We start from the raw sequence: 20,906 nt of genomic DNA, 5'->3' as shown, positions 1-20,906 counted from the left end.
GTTTATCTACAGCAATACCACCTTGACAAATATTCAAAGGAATAAAAGGAATAGCTGCACAGTTTGCTCTGGTGACTTTTGTTCCCTTAATGAAATGTACACAAATACCCTCATCCATCGACTGGATGCACCCCTAGCTCCTGTGTGGCCTGCACTGACAGTCTGGGTGTCCCCTCACTCCTGATGAATCTGTAAGCTTGACAGCTCAGTTCTCCTCTGTGGGTCCTCAGGCTGGGAGCAGAATCAGTCTCATGGTACAGCAACCCATTCTTTCTTTAGAATACCAGTGTTTTAGAAAAGACACAACTCTGGAAGAAAACCAAAGAAGAAAGAGATATATCACAGTATATCTATTCTGTGATTCCTTTCAGTTCTTCCTTCCAACTCTGAGAAGTGATTTGCCACTCTTGCGAATAAAAGTGTTTTTCTATTAGAGGAAGATAGAAATCAGATGAAAACAACTGGAGGGAATAGGGAGAAATTAGGCATAATGGAGCATCAAGTTCAATTTATTTGCTTGCTATTTTAGTTTGTTTTCCACTTTAAAAGTAGCTTTTCTAGTAGGATTTCCTTTAGAAGCAGGGTTGATGTGTTCTCTTTTAATCTAAGTTACAATATTGAAAATTGATAGTCTAAAGTAAGAATGCTTAAAAGACGACGGATGAAAACTCAAGGCACTGAGCCAGCCTTCACCTTCCTCCACACCCCTTAACTTTCAAAAATTCAGGCCATCAAACAAAATTTTTTTTTTTTTGCATTGAAAAGGGCTGCTCACGGCTACGGCAAAGTTGTCGGTGAGCTCTGTACCTCATGCTACATCATTAAGGCAGTTTACTTCTATTTCTGTTTTCTTAGTAGGTTACAATAAATAGGTGATGAATTCTGAGAGTTTTATTGCAAGGAAAAATGTGAAACTTGTGTACTTAACTAATGCAGTTTGTTGGGATATTTTTTAAACATTTCCCGACCCGACTGCAAGAGCCATCCAGCCTGTACAGTTCCAGCTTCCTCCTCCTCCATTTAGCAAGGCTCACCTATGCTATTTACTGCATCATTGCATCCAAGCCAAACTTGGTTACTGCGGCAACTAAGTTTTTCTTCTCAAAGGGTCACAGGGAAACACATCCTTCAGGATCCCCTAGTAACCGTCAGCCGCCAGGACTGGGGAACATCAACACTGAAATGCCTGCTTTCCATCGCTAAGGCAGCGCCGCCTGCGCCTGCAACAAGGGGGGCAGAGTCTAGTTACATTCCTGACCCACTTTCACATCCCTCCCTCCTCCTCCTCCTCCTCCCTTCTCCTCCCTCCCCGAGCACAGCAGCAACCAGCAGGGCAGCAGAGCGTCCATTTAGCAAGCCTCGCACACCCGCAGCCCCGAGCCGTCTCCTAGCAGGCAGCGGCAGCGCAGGTTTCCCCAGCAGCACGCGGGGATCGGGAGGGGGGACCGCGGAGCTCCGGGAAAGGAGGGAATTCCCTCTCGCCGCGCCGTCTGCGCAGCGGTGCTGCTCCTGCCCTTTGTCCAGCCCTTTCACGACCCGCATCGATGCCTGCCCTCACACACGCGAGGCTGTGCCCCTGCCCTCCGCTCTCCCAGCCCCTGTAGGGACGAGTGTTCAGCTTCCTCTGCCAGCACCCCTTCCGCCGTCCCCTCGCCCCCGGATTAGCCTGGACGCGCACACCTGACTGTCCCTCTCCCCTTCTCGCCCACCTCCTTTACGTAACCCCGCCGTCCCCGTCCCACTCCCAGGCTCCCGGGGCTGGTCCCTTTCCCCGGGTAATTGCAACACCTCCCCCCGCCTCCCCAAGTGGCGGGCGGGCGGGTGAGTAAGAGGAGGGCGCTCCGTCTGTTCCCCTGGCAGGGACACTCCCTTTCCCTGCGGGCACCTGAGAGGGATTTCGCCCCACCTCACCGCGCCAGCGGGGCCGCCCGCCTATCCCCGGCCTTGTGCCGTGGGCAGCCGGGGCCTCTCCAGGCCCTGATGTTTGGGCAGGGGGTGCAGACAGGCCGGGGGCGGTGCCGCCCCGAGGGCACCAGCGTTTGGAATGGGGATGGGGCTCAGGAGGTGCGGGACGGGCGCTGCCATCCCGGCTCCGGGCTCCGCCTTTCCCGGCTCCCTTCAGGGAGCGGAGCCGTGCCTGAGGCGAGGAGAGAGGAGGGTGGCTCCCAGGACCGCCGGCTCCCTGAGCGGGTGCTGGGTTTGGGAGCTCACCGGGGCCTGGAAGGGGCCGCTCCCCGAGGATGCGGATGTGCCGGGCCTGAGGGCACGGCGCTGGGAGCACTCCCGGGCTCACAGGGGAGCCCGGCTGCTGGGACACGCACCGGCCCACCGTGGAGGCCCCGAGACGTGCTAAGAGAAGCTTTTCTTTTCTTTTTAAATGTGTATTTTTCGGTTCTGTTATTGCAAAATACCTGCTATGATCGGCTCCTTGCCCTGGAGCCCAGCCTCCAGGAGTGCCCTGGTTTGTGCCAAGGAAGTGCTCCTGTCCCACAGTTTCAGACACCTGCCGGCCTGGGGAGCTGGGCTGGCTCTGGACAGGCAGCCCTTGGCGAATATAAAGCAAAACAAAGCAAAAGAAAAAAAAAAGAAAAAAGAAAGAAAGAAAAAAAGATTCCTCACCTCCTCCGTGGTGAAAAGGAGCCTCAGTTTTAAAATTATGACTTTGATTTCATTTGTTTCTCTCTCAACCCCTTTTTTGGGGCTCCTTTTTTGGGTGGTGGAGACGGGAATAAAAAGAGCCATTTAATTTCTGAACGCTAGAAGATCTGCTTAAAAATTTGTTCACTGTTCTTTGTCCTTGTATAACTTAAACCCACCTGTTTTCAAGTTTGGGCTTGATACATATTTCTGCTCCGTTCCTGTAAGCACTTCAGCACATGTTACACATATGCTTACATCTGCAGAGTCCAGGGCCAGAATCTTCAATGTCACCCTAAATGTTTAGTGCTGTACCGCATTTACAAACCTGGGTGAGTAATAGATTAATAATGACTCAAAATAGCATGACACATAAACAGTACATTACTTCCATCACAGCGGACACAGTGGTTTTCCAGATATTCTCTCTTTCTCTCTATATAAATATGTATGTAGCAGAGGTCTAGGTACTCAGTATGAAGTATATTTGTGTTTTAAATTATTAAATTTGAACTAAATGTTCATACTTCTCAATTGCATAACACTTTACACATAAAAGGGCCACAAAACATATCTATTATTTACGTAGGCTTTAAAATAACATGCACTGTCCTGTGTGCTGCGAGTAGTAAGCTGGTAGCAGTACCTCACGCATCTTTAAACTTTCCTCTGCATTAGGGAAGAGTTACACACCTGCAGGGAGATTTGTAAGGACACAAGTTTGCACGCAGATTATTTCACTCCCTGAAAATGTTTTTCAGTCTGAGTGATTACACTGGGCTTCCCTGCATCTGTTGTGACCACGAATGACAGTGACTGCATGCTGTGAAGTGCTTTTGTTAGTGGCAGATGTTTAACTGGAAATGAGAAGAGAAAAAATAGAAAAAAACCTGTCAGGAACCACTGAGAAAATAATAAATGCAGAATGTCAACAGTGATAGATATAAAAATTACTAAACTAATTTTTAGTGCAGTATTTTTCACTGAGATAAACAAATCTTGAGGTTGAAATAATGTACACTTCTGAATAAGCAGCAGTAGCTGTGCTGCAAATGCATTTTTTCACCTTTTCAGAGCTTTTCAGGAAATGAAAATGCAGTGACTATTTGCAAAACGGTTTGATAGCTTATTATTAAAATAGCAGCATCCTCATTCCCGATGTCAGAAGACACGATTGAAACAAACTGCTCGGCTATTTAATGAATGATTGACCATGAGCAGCGCATGCCTTTTTCAATAAAAGATTTTTATTCTTACTAGGCTTCCAGAATTCTATCCAAATCACAAACTGCAAGATATTTTCAAGAAGACACGTAGAGAAGAATGCTTTGTCTGGATTTGTTGCATATAATGTTGCTTTGTAGTATTTTATAGTGAGAATTTATTAAAAAGCTTGCTTGGGGAGCTTTTTTGATAGTTCCTAGAGGTAGCAGAGAAAGGCAGGTGAAATTGTGTGAAGCAAGTTGCTACAGCCAGTTACCCTAGCTGCACTTGCTCAGATTTAAAGGTGTTTTGCATGGGTGTATTTTCTGAACTGCGAGGCAAGTTTTAAGGTTAAATCTTTATTGTATCTGCAGCAGCAAAGACGACAACCAAGTAGTTGTAATATCCTGGCCAAGGACTCTCCTGTGGTGAGTCCGGGTTATAGGCTGAGTGGTTTGCTACAGAACAGATACTGAAATCTTCTTACCAAAGCGATAAAGCAGACGCACGCATAGGAGGCTTCGGGAGGCACAGAAGAGCGTGGAGGGGAGGCTGTCCCGGGATGCTGGGATGGCACAAGGCAGCACGCAGCCCAAGACAGTTACTTAAGATGGCTTTTGTTCAGGCATCTGCTGCAGCCATAAAAATAGGTGTGCGAGGGAATGTCTCGGGAGAGCCTTTCCCAATCAGCAAGGCGTGCCTCCAGGCGCACCGTCAGGAAGGGTGAGGTGCAGAGGGGCCCCGCTGTAACGAGAGGCGGGTGGAGGATCCTGAGGACAGCACGGAGCGGGAGGAGCCAGGCTGCAATGGAAATGGCTCTCCTTGTCTCTCCCCACTTCCCTGCAGCTTCCAGCCATGCTGCCAGCCACGGGGCAAAGGCCTGAGGGTTGGCGGGGAAGAGAGCCTGACAGATATGGCAATGCTGGGAGTGTGGAAGGGAGAGGGAGAACAAGGGATAAATAAGCCCAAACAACCCCATTTTCATAGTCTTTTTTTCAAAACAGACATTAGGGCCTGTCTTTTCCTATGCTCAAGGACTTTTTTTTTAATTTTTTTAAACCCTGCTGTAATTGCTGATGATGATGTAGGCGAGTCCAGCAACAGCCCCCACTTGACCTTGCCTGGTTTGCCTTGCAGTGAGGCTGAAGTTGCTTGGCTTCACTGCTTTTTTTACCTTGGGACAGGTCAGAAACGCTAGCTTGAGGTAAAAAAACTGCATCTCTTTGCAAGGCAAAGGCAAGGCCTCACTCTGCCTCAGCCCTCTCTCTCAGTAATTGGAATTTCAGCAAGTACCTGCCCCTAAGATGAATGTTGTGCAGCATTCCCGGGCACGCCCCACCTTGAATGCCAGCCCAGTCTTCCTCCAGGCCCCAACACAGCATCGACAGCCTTCTCCCTCCCAGTGCAATGCAAGAGCTACTGATTCATGCCACTCTCCCACCAGCAAGCTGGGAGATGTCTGCGCCATCTCCGGCACCTGGGTTCGAGTAGTTACCCAGGCAAAGTTCTTGCTTGGAAAGAAGGTCTTTTTCTCTCTCTGCTGGCCCCATTTCCCAAGATTTATATGACCAATTTCTAAACTCTTCCTAATTGCAGAGATAAGGTATTTAAAACATATGTGCTCCCCATAACGCTGTGTGCGCTTCGAGTGCTGTCTGCTTCTCGCCCTGTCTTCGTTCACAGAAGGTGCTCATGCATATGGAAACAATCAGGCTACCCAAAAGACAACACACTTGATACTGCTAATTACACGGAGTAAACACCACTGGGACTATAACTGGTCTCTAGATCTGAGTCAGTGTTTTGCTGCTGAGCTAAAGAAGAAAGTCTATTATGTGCATTCATATTATAGTCAGAGAAGTCCCTGCTGCACATATTGCTGATTTCTCTACATGCTACATGGCACAGAGCCAAGGAATTGTAGCGCAAACAGGATTTTATAACCAGCGTTATTTAAGGATGGGCAAACTGGGAAGCTCCAAAAGTTAATGATTGTAGCGCACTTTCAATTAATTTTTACTGCCACGCTGTATTTCAGGGCACTAAAGAGCTCTTGCGATGACAAGCAGGAGTGTGTGGGAACAGGCAGGAATACAGGATGCATTCCTATTCCCTCTGACTTGTAGATCAGAGAATAACCTATCTGGCTGACAAGTTACCGTTTTCCTCTCATGTTAGATGGAATTCATCTCTGTGTTGAGCTACCCCAGAAAATGCATTTTAGCAGTATAAATACAGCATCAGTCATCATATTTCACAAATGGTACACATAAGCCCCTGCACAGAAGTAAATATCACCTTTTTCTGCTAAGAATATCTGTACTACTTTTGTTGTTAAGGCAATCTATCTTACAATAACCCGATGCAGAAGTCACTGAGTAGATTTAAAAGTACTAACTACATTTTAATGACTCAGAAAAGGAACTTCTGACAGGATGCTTTATTTTGAAGCACAAGTATACACTGGAGTATATATGCCATAAGGTTCAAAGTCTGAATAAAGGCAGGCATGAGCAATTACAGTGACAAAGCCTGGCCTTGTATGATGAGCATCAAATTCACCATTTCAGCTCCCTCCCTGTCCCTCTGGAGCCACAGGCCAGAACTGTGTGTCAGCTAGAGCAGCACTGGGTAGCAGCTGAGTTTTGCCTGCTTTTCCCCTTGCAGAGGATACAAGTTTGGGCCTCTACCCAGACACTGATGGATTTAGAGGGTCATGCTATGTTTGAAATTCTCTCAGATTTGACTGAGAATGGGACAGCAGACTTGAAACAGATTACAGAAAAACTAACAGAAAGAACAATTACGTAAGTCTAATTTACTTGGGAAATGTAAGCAAAACAAAACAAAACAAAAAACAAAAAACAACAAAAAAAAACAAACAAAAACCCACAAAACAAACAAACAAACAAACAAACAAACAAACAAACACCCCACCAAACCAAACCAAAAAAACCACCAGAAAACCAATCCAAACCAAAACAGACACTTTGGAAAGTATAGGTAGAGCTGGGTCACAGACAGGCGTCCAGCTTTAGCTCTCAGCTGAGGGAGGTGGCTGCTCTGGCTGGCTCCTCTGCTGCCCCAGGTTAGTGCTTCAGTGGCTGTGCTGATACAGCTGTTTGTCTAGCTGCCCTTTAAGCCAGTCCTGTGAAATTATCCACTTCAAGGAAAAGACATGTGTTTCAGGGAAAACGCATGGTGGGGTTTTTTTAACCCAAAGGTCCTTAAAAAAAGTATTTGGAGCTCAGCTACACGAACAGTTGACTTGATGTCATGGGACAGCAGGTGTAAGTCTCTGTGGGTTTGCGAGGAATGAGGAGGAGCTACGCCAAAGGGCTCTGCTACAGACCAAACAGTTGTATGTCTGTAATCTGAAATGTTCCTCTTCTTCTCAAGTCCACCAAGACCATAAAGTGACCTCAGGCTTGCCTGTGTGGTGCATGCACCCACTGGGTGGTCACCCTGTGGCCGGCTGCCATCCTCACCACGCAGTACTGCGGCACTTCCTTTGCACCCACCAGTTTTGGCTGATGATCTTCCAGTTAAGGTATATCATGCCAATCTTAATTTAAATAATGGCAGTGCTATGCCCACGCCATTTTAAATGTTAGCCAGGACTTAATGCATTAGCACCAGGCTCGTTTCCATGTGAAAGCTGGCATATGACAATCCAGAGGATGAACTTCTGGACAGTGTTACCCTGCACTTAGGCCACAGACATTCACATAGGCTGTGGCAGAAGTTTCTGTCCCCAGCTCTCCCCTGGTGCCAGAGGTTCCTGCTGCTTCAGATCCAGGGAGTAAGCTGTGGGTTGACCACTTCCTGTCATTTGGTGGCAGCTTGTAATGTTGAAATACTAGGCGCCCCCTCTAACCTACCTCATTCAGCCTCAAAAATTGTAAGAGGCATTCAAGCCCAATTGAGCAGAGCAGGCCTAAAGGGATGGTAGCCACAGGCTGGGTCAATAGACTTCTCCAGCAGTGCCTCAGCTTGGGAGTGTGTGCATCTGTAGCCCAGTCCCCTGAGCAGACATTGTTAAATTATCTTTAGAGGGTTTATTGCAGAGACAAGTGCTGCTCACTACTAGCATGAAACCACACAGCTCCTCCTTTGGGCTGGCATTGTCCTCCAGCCAGTGTGGGCAGCTATTCAGAGCCTCCATATGTCTGCTTAAAATGGGTACACGCGACCTTGAGTGTGCAGAGTGGGAGGTAGCTCACCCATCTTTGAAACGCAGGTAAGCTGCTTCAGTGCTGATTGCAAAGCAAAACATCTTCATGGGGAAGCTTTCTGCTGAACCAAAGTGAAACTTTACCCTTGGCTTCCTTATTGCTGCCTCTGGAGTCACCACATCCTTCTCTTGCCACGAGCGCCTCTCAGTTAAGAAAGTGGCAACAAGTGATGGTGCTAAGCACTGAGAAGTGGGTCTCTCTGTGTTTGTGGAGGAAGGGTTGAACTTATGGAGGGGTTAAAATTTGCTCTTTGAAAGCAGTGAACACCGAAGCAGGTCCACCTGGGGAGAATGTTCCTGGCGTGCTGCAATTTTGTGTTGCTTCCCTACGTTTCTTGTGGAGACAAGCCCCGAGGAATCTAAAGACTTGGCTTATTTTCCTGATCCTGCAACAGATTCCCTGCCTTGCCCAGCCAAGGGCAAGTCATTTAGGATCACATTTTCAAGCATGGGCTTTAATTTTAGCCCTGTAGCTTGAGATATCCAGAATCTGTCCTACATGTGTATTAATCACTTACAGCTCTAGCCAAAATTAACAGAAGCTGCCTGCGCACAGAAGTGCACTGAAAATTAGATGTTACTTAAAAAAACAGGACCAGGTCTGTCTTACTCAGCTTGCTCTTATGTTCATTGGAGGTAGTAACACCTGTCCAGCTGGGGAGACATCAAGATAAATTAATTTTAATGAAGCATGTGGAATGATTAATTATTTTTTTAAACATTATTTGAAAATGTAACGGAGAAATGCTCTTGGAGCACTGTTTCTCTTGTTTGGATGTTCTTACTGGATTCAAATAAGGATAAGCATTACCTCCTTCATCAGCAGGCTTGCTGACCATAAAGAATTTGGTTTTGCTTTGAGGGATTAAGGCATGAGATTTTAGTTCCTCTCACTTGTTTATGGCACGAATTTGCTACACATAAATCACTGCAGGTCAGAACATTGTTGTTCCCTTAGCACAAGGTAAGAGAGCACAGAATCACTCTTTAATGTTGTGCAATTGGACAGGATTTGGCTTGTCCTGATTTTGTGTTTGGAGAAGTCAGGCTGCCCTTTGTGCTTGATGTTTTACCTCTTTTCTCTTGAAGGTCCAGTGGAGAAATCTGACTAGGTGCATTTGCATCACTCACTCACTGCCAGATCTTTGTTTTGCTGAAATTAAAGTACAGCTTCCTAGTCTGTGGCTCACTGTGGGATTTCCCAGTGTTTCACCAGGCTGCAGTCTGATGTACTCTTCAAATACTGAAAGAAAGCAGTTTTATTATCTTTTTTATCTTTATCTTTGTCCAAAGTGCACGTGGCTGTAAGGTGGACCAGTTCAGGGGAGAAATCTGGCTCAGAAAACGACAGTTTCTGGTTTTCAGTCAATTTAGTTTTGTGTGGTTCGGCTTGATAGCAGAGCTGAGCAGCAAGGGCAGGGGCAGGAGATGCAGAGAGAGGAAGTCATAGCCCCAGTCCTTCTGGTGGCCTTGTGTGGTGCTGTTTGCAGAAACTTGGGCAGTCTTACTGCCCTCTGTCTCCTCATCTCTCTTGTCACTATCTCTTGGGGGGTGGGTGGGTGGGGTGTCAATAAGTTAATGTTACTCAGTAGCCAGCGAGCAATGGGGATAAAGACCCATATTGTGCCTTGCTGATCCCAAGGCTATCCCCCTCCCCCCTTCCATTCTTTGGTTTACTCTCTAGAGCTACCCTGATTCACATAAGCTAACAATCTGTTTGAGAAGAAACAATTAGGCCCATAGAAGTTGTTGACATCTTATTTTCATTTTTTTCAATGGCATAATGGGTGCTCCAGTCCAGCTTGTCCTTTTGTGTTCTCCATCCCAGGCATTCCTCCCAGATGCAAAGTCCCTGTGAGGTTGGGGACAGAACAGTGGCTCTCCCAAACATTTTGGACCAAGAGACTGCTAGTGACACTTAGCATTTCTCCCAGAACACGATGTGGCTGCTGAGCAGGCTCTTAATTGGAAACACTGCTCAAACCAGCAGGCTCCCCAGGCCAGCTGCGGGCCACTTCCCGTACCTTCAGAGCCCACAGCGCTGGCAATTGCTGGGACCAGCTGTAGGGGCCGGGGAGGATGGAGTGTGGTTGCAGGAGGCTACGAGAACAGCTCGGGTGTCTTTTCCAGGAAGCTGGGTGCACACTCCCTGCTTCTTTCTCCGTGGTCTTTTGGAGTTCAGCTTAAATCCGACCTGAAAAACAGCACCCTGCCGCAGAAGAGCCAATGGTCCTAGAAACAGACTCCTACTATACACAATCTTGCGGGAGCCAGATGCCCCCGACCCTGACAGAGATTGATCAAGCGGCTGATGGTATCGCCTTTCACTTCGCTTTGGCAAGGGGGGAAGCGCGGGATGATGGAAAGTTTTCAGGTGGTACTTTCAGAAAGTATTTAAGGGTTGTTGTTGTTTCGTTGTTGTTGTTGCATTGTTTAAGTGCTGCAAACGGGAAGGAGTCATTCTACACCACGCAGTGCAAGCGCAGAGACAGAGAGGGAGGAGGACGGTGGGCAGCCAGGAGCTCCCGAGGAGCAGCCCTCCCTGACTGCAGCACGCTGCAGACGTGCGCTTTGTCAGAGGCTGGGTAAGTTCATCGCCATGGAAAGGAAATCTATTAAACGTGCTCTGCGACGAGCCTCCCGGCACAGGGGAAATCTTCTGCCACAGAACCGCTTTGGAGAAAAGAGAGAGAAAGATGCTCGGGTGTGCCGCCACCAGCCTTTGCAGAAGCGGTGCCCAAGTCTTCCCGGGGGAAGTTCCTGCAGCGGAGGAGGCGTCCCGCCCGCCGGTAAGCGAGGGATCGTCCCTGGAAGCGGGGCAGGGATCCACAGCCGGACGCGGCCGGGCGCTCCCGGCAGGTGCCGCCCGCGCCGCCCCCGCGCGCCGCCAGAGGGCGCTGCGCCGTGCGCGCCCCCGCGCGGGCGGGGCCGCGCCCGAGCCGCCCCCGCGCCGCGGGCACCGAGCGGCGGGAGGGGACGGGGACGGCGGCACGGGGACGCGGAGCATCGCCCTGGGCACCCGGGCCGCACGGCCTGGGCGTGCCCGCTGTGCCGTCCTGCGCCGAGCATCCCTTTTAAAGACATCGCCGGGCGCAAAGGCGGTCCCCGAGAGCAGGATCCTAGGTTGAAAACGAAACTTTCTTGGAATAAGTAAATAGCAAAGGGTTTATAGCCTGTTATGCCAGCAGAGCGTTTGCTCATCTTGCTGCAGTTTGCAGTGTGTGAGCAGATACGGGGTGGATACTTCTTATCTTCCTTCCTCTTTATATTTCCAGTCTGGGAAACAGCAAAAACTTAGTGAAGGGAGTAACAGCATCAGAGCGACAGAGAGAGGAAAAAAACCGATGAGGCAGGCCGGCCCAGCAGCCAGCCTCGGGAGATGGTGAGACAGAAGAGCTATTCATTCTGAGAGCCAGTTGCTCTTCGCCCTGCTAGATTATAAATTGGACACCTTATTAAGAGCTGATCCTCCAGCAGCCCCACCCAGGGCTGTGCTCATGCGCTTAGCCAGTGGAACATAATCCCATTTCACTAGTGATGCCTGTTACTGGATAAGCACATGTGCAAGCGTGGCAGAGGATACAAGGCAGAAAGAAGCAGCACTCTGGCTGTTTTCTGAATTGTCAGTTTAAGAGAAGATTACAAGAATTTTGGGAGAGAATGGGGAGGAGGATGGTTTGCACTAAAATCTGGACACTTTCATGATGATGCTAGCTGCCTTACCAAATGATTAAACTGGCATAAGTTTTGTTTTTATTGTTTGCTTGTTTTCTTAGTTGTAACTCAAAAATGCTGTCTCTCTGGCACGATTTGCACCAGCGCAAATGTTGCTGCTGGAGTCAGGCGCCGGAAGAGCCTGACAAGATATAACCCCACCAAGGCAGAGGCTTGGTGTGGGCCTTTTTGGTGATTCCAGGTTTCAGTTCTGATGTTTTACTTGGCCACTTCTTCCAAAGGTCTGAACAAATTTAGGCAGATTTCAAGCTGAGTGGTCGTTGCAGTGAAAATTGCATGGAAACTTCTGTTTAAAGTTTCAGTGAAGTTTTATCAACTTTGGCAAGACTTCCAAGTTTTTCAACCTTCACACACCTTTTAATAATTTGAAAAGTTGTCTGCCTGGCATTTGAAATGCACAAAGTTACTGCCAGTTTTTGTCAGAAAAAAATGCCTGATATGGGCTTATTTTTGTGCTGAAGAAAACAGGATGACTTATTATGAACTTGTTTTAATGTCTCTGAGTGGTATCCCTGCTTATACATGCACATTTTTTCTTCTCAGACAAGACCAGCTGGAGGATTCATGGAATGCTAGATGCATCACAAAAATTCTGCATTATTGGGGCATTTATTCTCTACAGTGTATAGTTACATGTGTGGTTGGTTGCCCTGTTGGGACACCTCCACTTTACTTTCCTTAGCAGGCAATTTAAACATAGTTAGACACATTGCAACTGAGCAGTGGTCAGGAAATGAAAAAGTAACATGGAAGCGCAACCTTAAAAGAACGTCCCCTCCCTGCGCAGCAGGGAGTTGAGGACATAGATTCGGCTGTATTTCAGTGGTATCTCAACTTTTTGCCTTGTTTTGCATCTCATATAATTGAAAAGCAGCCTTTGGATTTGTTCTAGGAGGAAATAAATTTCTGTCAGGCCTAATTATCATTAGTGACTCATTTGTCGTTTGGAAATGTTTGTGTGATTCTCTCCAGGTTCTGAGTTGCTGGCTGTTACTGATGTGTTGGAAAGCAATGACTCCTCAGATGTTCCTGTATACCTTTATCTATCTGCCTCCAGTCATTTTATGAGCTCATGAGAATGAACACAAGACATCTTTAGCATTCCTCTTTCTCATTTCCTCTCTTGTTTTTTTACATAGGGTGCTTTTGCCAATAACTCTTTCCTGGTAAAACAAGCATCTGAATTCACGCTATGTGTGTGAGTCTGTCTGTATACGCGATTCCATGTGCCTTCCCTTCTCATCTCCCCAAAAGTTTGAGCCTGTTGACAAAAGAATACAGATCTGAAAGTGAAGTTCCTGTGAGTTTGAAAGAGAGGGGTGGATGGGTACAATGAAAGAGCCTGTTTGTGCTGAAGCATCAACAGGCTACCAGCTCGGGTCACCTTTCATCAGACACCAGGGAACTCCCAGTGGAAGTCAGACTTCCTCCAGTCTCTCAGTCATGGACTCCTTGTTCTTGCTGTTGGTTTTTGGTACAGTTGGAACAAAGAAAGGAAGTCTGGGTTGGAAAACTGGAGTTTCTCTCTTGTTCTGCACTTCTGATATTTATGGGTGTCTCTTGCAGGTTGTGCCCTAGGCAGCAGGGAATCTCTGTCCCTGGTGCACACACCCTCCAAAGTGGTTATTTATTTTGTTACAGAGCAATATCACTGTCAGGTTTCAACAGTGTCAGGTTTTCGGAGGTGTGGATGCCCTTAAATCAATTTTCACTAAAGTCATGAAGGTTTTGAAAACAAGAGCAAAGCCTTGAATTTAAGCTGGGACTGAGTAGTCAGCAGAGCAAAGAACAGAGCTTGAGCTTGTTTGGTGGTCTTGTGCTGCTGAGTAAGTGGTCAGAAGCATTCTTGCAGGGCTTGTCATTTCAAAATCCATTAGGTTGTGGAAATCAAGCATAAGGGCCAAGTCCAGTCTTTTCAGTTATCTGATTGGAAATTGTGCTGAGGGATTGAGGCTTTTGCAGCAACAGTTATGGGGTTTTCAGGATGATGGAATTCAGATTAACACTAAATCTTCAGTTAGTTTTAATGCCAGCAATGGCATTAAATGCACAAAGCTATCAAAGTGTGAAATACTTTCCTATACCATCGTCAGCCCAGGCTCTTGCGACAATTCAGCTTCTGCCAACTTCATTCATTTGCTGATCTTAGTCAAGCCCTTGAAGAGTTGAGTAATGGTGTTATTTGCATGGGAGGTGAAGATAATGTGGAGATGGGTGTCATATGTGTACTGCTGACAAGTCAGTCTATGGTGCCACCGAATCTTCTCCAGAGGCTTTATATAGATATTGAACAGGCTGGGTGAGAGGAAAGACTCTTGAGTTATTCAGCAGGTGGAAAAGGTTTTGGAGGTTAAGGAAAGAGCAAGTGTTTATCATAAATCTCTTGAGTGTACAAGAGATTTATGTAAGGGATGCCTGAAGATGTACCAGCTCAGTTCCATAAGGCTATGGACGGCATTCATTTTCAAACAGCTGAGCTGGTTGGAAATTTTACAGCCATACCAGATGCTTGCTACCAATCCTCTGCTGATGGCACTTATTTCTCTTGCTCTGCTCTTAGAAAAGGTTGTCCAAGATCTTCCTAATCTGTCAGGTGAAGGCTTTCAGACAGTTCTAAGCCCAGGCAAAGGTGGTGCTTGTTAACCCAGTTGACATCCCTTATGTTTAAGACAGAGCACTTTTACTGGCACTGCTTTACCCTGAGTTTTAGAAAAGAGGGAGAGGAGAGAAGGTGGCTCAATTCTTTCCCACAAAACACAAACATTGCCTCCTATATGTGGGACTGGATGCATCTGCTGGAATAGACAATATTACTCCTGTTTCATGTGCATGTGCATGTCTACATTTTGTGCCAAGCATGTGTGTAAAATACATGTGAAGTGTTTATTTGTTACATGAGCAACTATATGGTGTACTTGGAACTGTGTCAACCTCCTGTGTAAGCAAAGGCTCTAGGATGGGTACACAGAGGGTTAAAGCCTAGGAAACTAAGATCATTACTTTCCAGATTTACTAAAGAGCATTTACAAGAAATTTATATTAATTATTACATTGCTACCACTGTGGTTAAAGCTGAACAAGCGAGTTATAATAAAATCTTTAAGAATACACAGTTGGGGCAGTGAAGAAAGCTCCTGTACGCAAGGGATCATTGATAAATGGAAGGAAGGCGGAGGAAAATGGGCAGGTGGTTTTTAGGAGATCCTGTAGTCCTACAGGGTTTCCACATCCCAAAATATAGAAAACTGTCAAAGAAACCTTGGTGGATGCACAGACAAAACAGAGCAAGCTGTAATACTGTGTGTGGCCTAATGGTAAACATGCATGTGTGCTGATAGTGCTGTGACACAGGGAGAGCTGTTAGTACTCACCACTACGATTTTCAGCTAGTGAAATATGTTCTCCTTTATCAAATGGCAACCTCTGGGGACTGGTGAGAATCAGAAGTCTTCCCAGCATCCATTAAATGGCCTGCAGCCTTTCTGAAATGTGAAAAAGAGGACACTGTTTCTAAATTCCTCCCTTCTTGAGGAAAAAAACCCCTACTTTTCATGTAAAACTGGTCATTTATTGCATGACACAAAGCTGTAAAAATGGACCACCCTAATGTCTGAGCCTGACCCTAATGAGATCCCTAATTTACTCGTCATCCTGTTTCTGAACCGGGCCAGAATGGAGCATCCTACCTTAACAGCAGCATGAAACTCTAGCGGAATTTGGACTCTGATCCAAACTCAAGGCACAGGCTCTTCTCTGAATAAAAATAACTAGATCACAAGCTATTCTGGGGTGGTGACTTTTAGACAAGAAGCGTAGGGCTTACATAGGTTTTTACTCCTGTGCAATACATCTGGATGCTGCCCTCCCTTCAGCCGATATTCCCAAAGTGCTCTCATTAGCTCAGAGCCAAATAACCCAAACTGGAAGCTTGAAACTGTAGAACAACTGACATTATTCATGGTAAACACTGGTAGTTTTTTTGGTTGGGTTTTTTTTCTTGCAGAATATTCTGCTACTCTGGTTGCTGCTGATGCTGATATCATTTCTGTCGTGGCCTGTGATGAATAGCATGTACAATGCTGAGCTGAGATAAGAGCCAACAGTGTGTTGGAAAGCCTCCTCTAAATATGAATCCCTGTGGTTCTGACTTTCTCGACAGAGAGGTGGTAAATTGCTGTGCTTGGTACCATTTACGCGACTGCCAAAGCTGCTGATCACCATCACCTTCTCCCCTCCCATGGCACCTGCTGGCAAATCTTCTGGGTTTTTTCCTGTTTACTTGGCTATTTCTAGTATAGTGATATGAATAGTTTCCTTTCATGAAGAATGTGGTGGGATAGAGAAGGTTATGAGGGATAGGAAGCGGTGCGTTGGGACTAAGTAGCACGCACTAAAATGTGTTTTACATCAGTGGGAGCAGGCTGTGTGTGGTACCCCACAAGGGCATTCCCACTGTGCTGAGCAGATGGATGATGGGAGGGTTTTGTTGCTGTGTTTTAAGGTAAGAGCACTTTTCTCCTTGGGAGGTGCAAGCAGTCTGTGCACTTCAGTTAGTGGAAAGCTCTGGACTGTGTAAATTATTATCCTGTTGGATCGGGGAGCAAACTAGTTTGCTTAAGATGTCACAGAAAGCTTTCAGCTTTGTCAAGAGTATAAAGTAAATCTTCTGACTTGCAGATTTGGGCTATAATTGAAGCAGTTTTCTTCCTCTTAACATAGCTGGCCTACCTTCTCTTGGATATTATCCCAACTTCCTCTGATCACTGGGTGACATCTGATCTCTGTGACTTTTGTGCAGGATCCAAGGTCTATTGTACTTGGTCCGAGATCTCACCTTTCATATCTGGTTCTTCTGATTTTGTTTCAGGCCCTGGCAAATCCGAGAGGTTCATCCCAAGTCCAGCTGCTGAGCCCTTGGAAAGCAGGGATGCATCTTGGCAGCGTACCTCTCCATGGCATGGGTATTTTCCTGGACCAGCCACAGGAATGGTCACAGTGTCCTCCACTAAACTCTAGTGTGGAGGATGGCTATTGCCACCCACACACTTCCTGCAATTTCTGCTTAAACACAGTGATCTTTACTTGCTGCCTGTGGTTGGTATGTAAAACTGCTTTCTGTAGGTTTGAAGCTGCTACCCCCTCCAAAATGGCTTTCATTTTACTGTTTGGTTCAGGGATTTCAACAGAGAACTTACTAGCCAGTATCTAAGGTTTTATTTAGGCTCAAGCTAACATATAGCATTGCTTTTGTCAACATAATAATTTTTCTTTTGTCTCTAATCTCACTAATTGTTTTAAGGCTTTCCCTCCGCTCCTTCAAGGATTTGCGGTCGCTCTTTTGGGCTATGGATATCATGGGCCAAATCCTGCCCTAATTTACACCTGTGAGACCAGTGGGACTGTATACGTGCACATGAGAACACAGTGAACAGGATGCTGAAGTTTTTTGCCTGTTTTGGAAAAACAGGCAAATTCATGTGAAGGATGAATGCTGAGAAATGTCACTTAGGATTATACAATTCCTAAACCTGTAAATAATGATGTATAGATGGCTTCTCTCCTAGCTGCATACTTTTATTAGTGGTAGAATATATGTATATTTTCAAAATTTTAGTTGCTGTACTTGCTGTGGAACCCCCTACTGGAGTTGCAAGAATTTTATAGCAGCTTTTCACACCGTACAGCAGTTTTATCATCCCACCTAGTACTAAAGGCTTCTCTACACCAGGGGATTTCACAGATTGAGAAATTCATTCAAATAATGTATAGTATTTATACATAGGATGAAATTTGATGTTTAGGATTGCTTTTATAGAGGATTTTCATAGTTCAGATTTTGATTTGACAAATTTTAAAATCTTCAGTTTTCTTACTTGTAACTATTTTTTTTTTTTTTTTTTAATAACTGGAAGCTTTAGTTTGAGTTTTGCGGCTTACCTAATGCAATACAAGGAGACAAAATTAAAACTAAAGTAGCTTTGAAATAGGAGTTAAAAAAGCAGCTCTCCTGCATTTAAACATGCTGTAAAATATTTCAACACGCTTTATCAGGAACTCCTTGCTTTCCTGATTTTCTTCTTAAGGAAAATCCTGTCAAAGTCAGCTGGATTTTGTGATGTGTTTTGATTCCAGCAGAGGTTTCTTTTCCTGGTGGATTGAGAAGAGCGGGACCAGCAGAGCTGCCTATGCAGAGGGTGTTATTTCAGAAGAAGAGCACTCCCTGACTCACAAAGAGGAGTGATCCAATATGCCTTCCGTCCGGGGGCAGGAGTGGGAAGGAGGGAGGAGAGGGGGAAAAAGGATGCTTCCTTCCCAGAGCTCAGGGCTGCTGGCCAAGAATGTACGTCTAAATTCAAGCCCACTGAGTGCTGTGCCAGATCCAGAGAGTTTGGAGTCCCTTTGTCCAGAAGCTTGCGACACGTGCGGGAGTCGCCAAATGGGATGTGTGGCATCCACGTAATGGATCTGATGCCTGAAAACTGGTTCCTACTGATCTTACTGTATTGCCTGAGGCAAAAGTACTTCTGATTCCCTACATGATGCAGTGATGAGCAGGCCACTGCTGTTCCCTGTAAACCCGGCTCCAATGGCAGCTGAGGACAACTCCCGCCTCCCTCGGGTCGGGCTGAGGCAGGTGGCATGCGCCGGGAGAGGAAAGGTGGTGCTGCGATTGACCCTGCTCTCCCTTTCTGGGAAGGGAGGACCTGGTGCCGTTTGCATTTCTCCCCGGGCTGAACCATTAAGTCTGATGACAGAAATGAACCTTTCCCCCTGGACTTGGGCCAAAAGGCTTTTTTTTCTTTCCCTTCCCCTCTTGTCTCTTTCCTAACCGTCATTTTCCCGTATCTCTGGAACATATCATGTACTACTCTCATGTGCTGTAGGTGTGCTCCCCATTTTTCCTTCAGCTATGTCCTGCCTCCCATCTGTTTGATAAGAGCCTCTCCTTGTCTGGCTGATGCCTTTTTGCCACAGATGACAGGGTGGACCGAAGCCATTGCTGCTGCCCCAGGGGGGAGCCTCCACATTGAGGAGAGAGGGGAATCTGCTCTGGAAACAACACCTACAAGCCTCCGTGTCAACAGGGCTGCAGCAATTCCTGTGGTATGAGAGTGCTTGTGTTCCCATGTCTCGCTGGAAAGTTCAGCCAGTTGTGCTTGTGCAAACCTCTGGAGGGTTTCTGAGGTTGAGCAGGTGTCAGCGAGGACACAGCCTGGGTTGCAGAACTCCTGTGACAGGTTGTGCTGGACAGAGAGGGAACTCACCTTAGTAACAATTGTTTTTGTGTTTTATATGGTTGCCAGTGGAGGTCAGTAGGCAGGGGGAACCCTGTTTGATGACACTTCCCAAGCCAGTAGTACCCAGTTTGGGATTCCCATTTTTATACTAATGGGTTCACATCAAATGCCAGGGTTGCTGAGAGCTGCTCATGGAGCAACTCTGATACAGGACATGCCATGGCAGAGCCCTGTGCAAGGGCATTGGTTTGGCCAGTGCCCAGGCAGAGGCGCAGCAGAAGTAATGTGGCTTGATGCAGCATGGTTCTCTTAGGCTTGAATTTTTGCTAATGCAGTTCTGAAAGGGCCCACCAGGACAGGATGTGTGGCAATAGGTTTATAGCCCAAGTCCATGCCTAGATCCAGGCCATTGCTAGAGGGACTAAAGGAGATGTGAACCCTTCATCCCTCATCCTCCTAACGTCAGTCATGATCCCAGCACACGTTTCAAGAAGCTTTCTGGGGCTTCTTGTCAAAGACGTGCTCCTGCGCTGACAGCAAGAACTCTGGACCAGAAAACGAGAGCTAAAGCTTTTTTTCCTGGGGCTGCCTCTGAGCAGCTGTGCTGTCTCCTGGGCTGCAGCTCAGCTGCTCTGGCTCCACAGGCAGCAGCCCTGCTTGTCCCCGCAGCATGTGCCAGGAGGCGGGTTTCAGCTGTGAAACAGAGCATGGTCTATGCTGTCCTTCCTCGGTCAGGGTCCAGAGATCATGCCCTTTCCCTGCAACTCGCCAGCACGGGAGATAACCTTTCCCCTGCACCTCACCGGCATCTTCATCTTCTCTGTTCATATCAGGACTGTTTTTCCCTGAGCACAGCAAACAATCCCCTGCCTTTTTGTCCCGTGCTGGCCTGCAGCAAAGCTTTCTGTGTGAGCCTCCCAGGCAGCGTGACTTGTTTCTAGCATGCTACAGGCAGGCCTCTGTTCAGATGAATGTCCCTGTTAAATATGCATGAATTTGATTGACTACAACTTCCTAGTTGTCCAGGTTTTATTCCTTTTTATTAATTTGCGGATGCCTTCTGCTAAACAGGGAGTTGTAACCACCTATCAGTGAGGTTTTTAACTCATTTGAGGGGCTGCCCTCAATCTGCCTGTCTTTAAAGCTTCTTCTTCTCCACTCCATCCCCCTCTGGCTCATTTCCCCGCCTCCTCTTTCTCTGCAGCTGCTGGACAGCTTTGTGACCACCAGTTCGGATGGCTGTTTGCCACTCTCCCGTGATTGCTGCCATGTGCTCTTTCCCTTATGCCTGTTGTGCAGTCAAGGAGGAATTCTTCTCCGCGGAGAGAGAAGCAGGCGCAGTTGTCTCTGGGCTGAAGCGGGAGCTCGTGCTTAACTCTTACTCCACGGAAAGCCCGGCAATGTTTTTCCTATGGCGACCATGCAGACTTGGCAAACAGCAGCAGCAGCGGCAGCATTCTGAGCCCAGCTGTTGGTCGCCCCTGTGCCATCAGGCAAGCAAAGCGTGCTGCTCGCACCTCGGCCGTGGCCACGCAGAGCCTGGCGGCTTCCCAAGAGCCACCAGTGCCGCCAGTGCTGCGGGAGGACGGTCGGCGGAGCAGCCAAAGGTGCTTTGGGGAGGGCAGGATTTTGTCCTGCCGGCTCCTGCCAGGAGATGGGATGAGTGGCAAGGGGCAGCCTTACGGCTGCGGGGGCTTGTTGACGCTGCAACAAGCGGTGAAGCTGGAACAGGAAGCTGGTGCTTTATAAACAGACTTATTGTTGTGAGTGGGGCAAAAGTCCCAGGGACAGCGGTGCCTGTGTGTGGGCAGGTTTAACTTGTATAACCTGCCTTTGCTGGGACTTTGGATGGGATTTTC

At 47.1% G+C, this 20,906-nt stretch overlaps 1 long non-coding RNA gene across 1 annotated transcript in view; it reads left to right on the top strand.

Moving 5' to 3' along the window:
- Window positions 1-10,511: 10,511 nt before the first annotated feature.
- Window positions 10,512-20,906, top strand: part of LOC120760336 (uncharacterized) — a 31,641-nt gene continuing 21,246 nt past the window's right edge. The window contains exon 1 of the long non-coding RNA XR_009208431.1: window positions 10,512-10,863. This is a non-coding gene — a long non-coding RNA (uncharacterized LOC120760336). The remainder of the gene's footprint in view (window positions 10,864-20,906) is intronic.

The sequence above is a fragment of the Hirundo rustica genome, chromosome 1 (genome assembly GCF_015227805.2).
Source record: "Hirundo rustica isolate bHirRus1 chromosome 1, bHirRus1.pri.v3, whole genome shotgun sequence".
Classification (NCBI taxonomy): domain Eukaryota; kingdom Metazoa; phylum Chordata; class Aves; order Passeriformes; family Hirundinidae; genus Hirundo; species Hirundo rustica.
The sequence above is the reverse complement of the archived record's forward strand: the minus strand, read 5'-3'. Positions and strand labels throughout refer to the sequence as shown.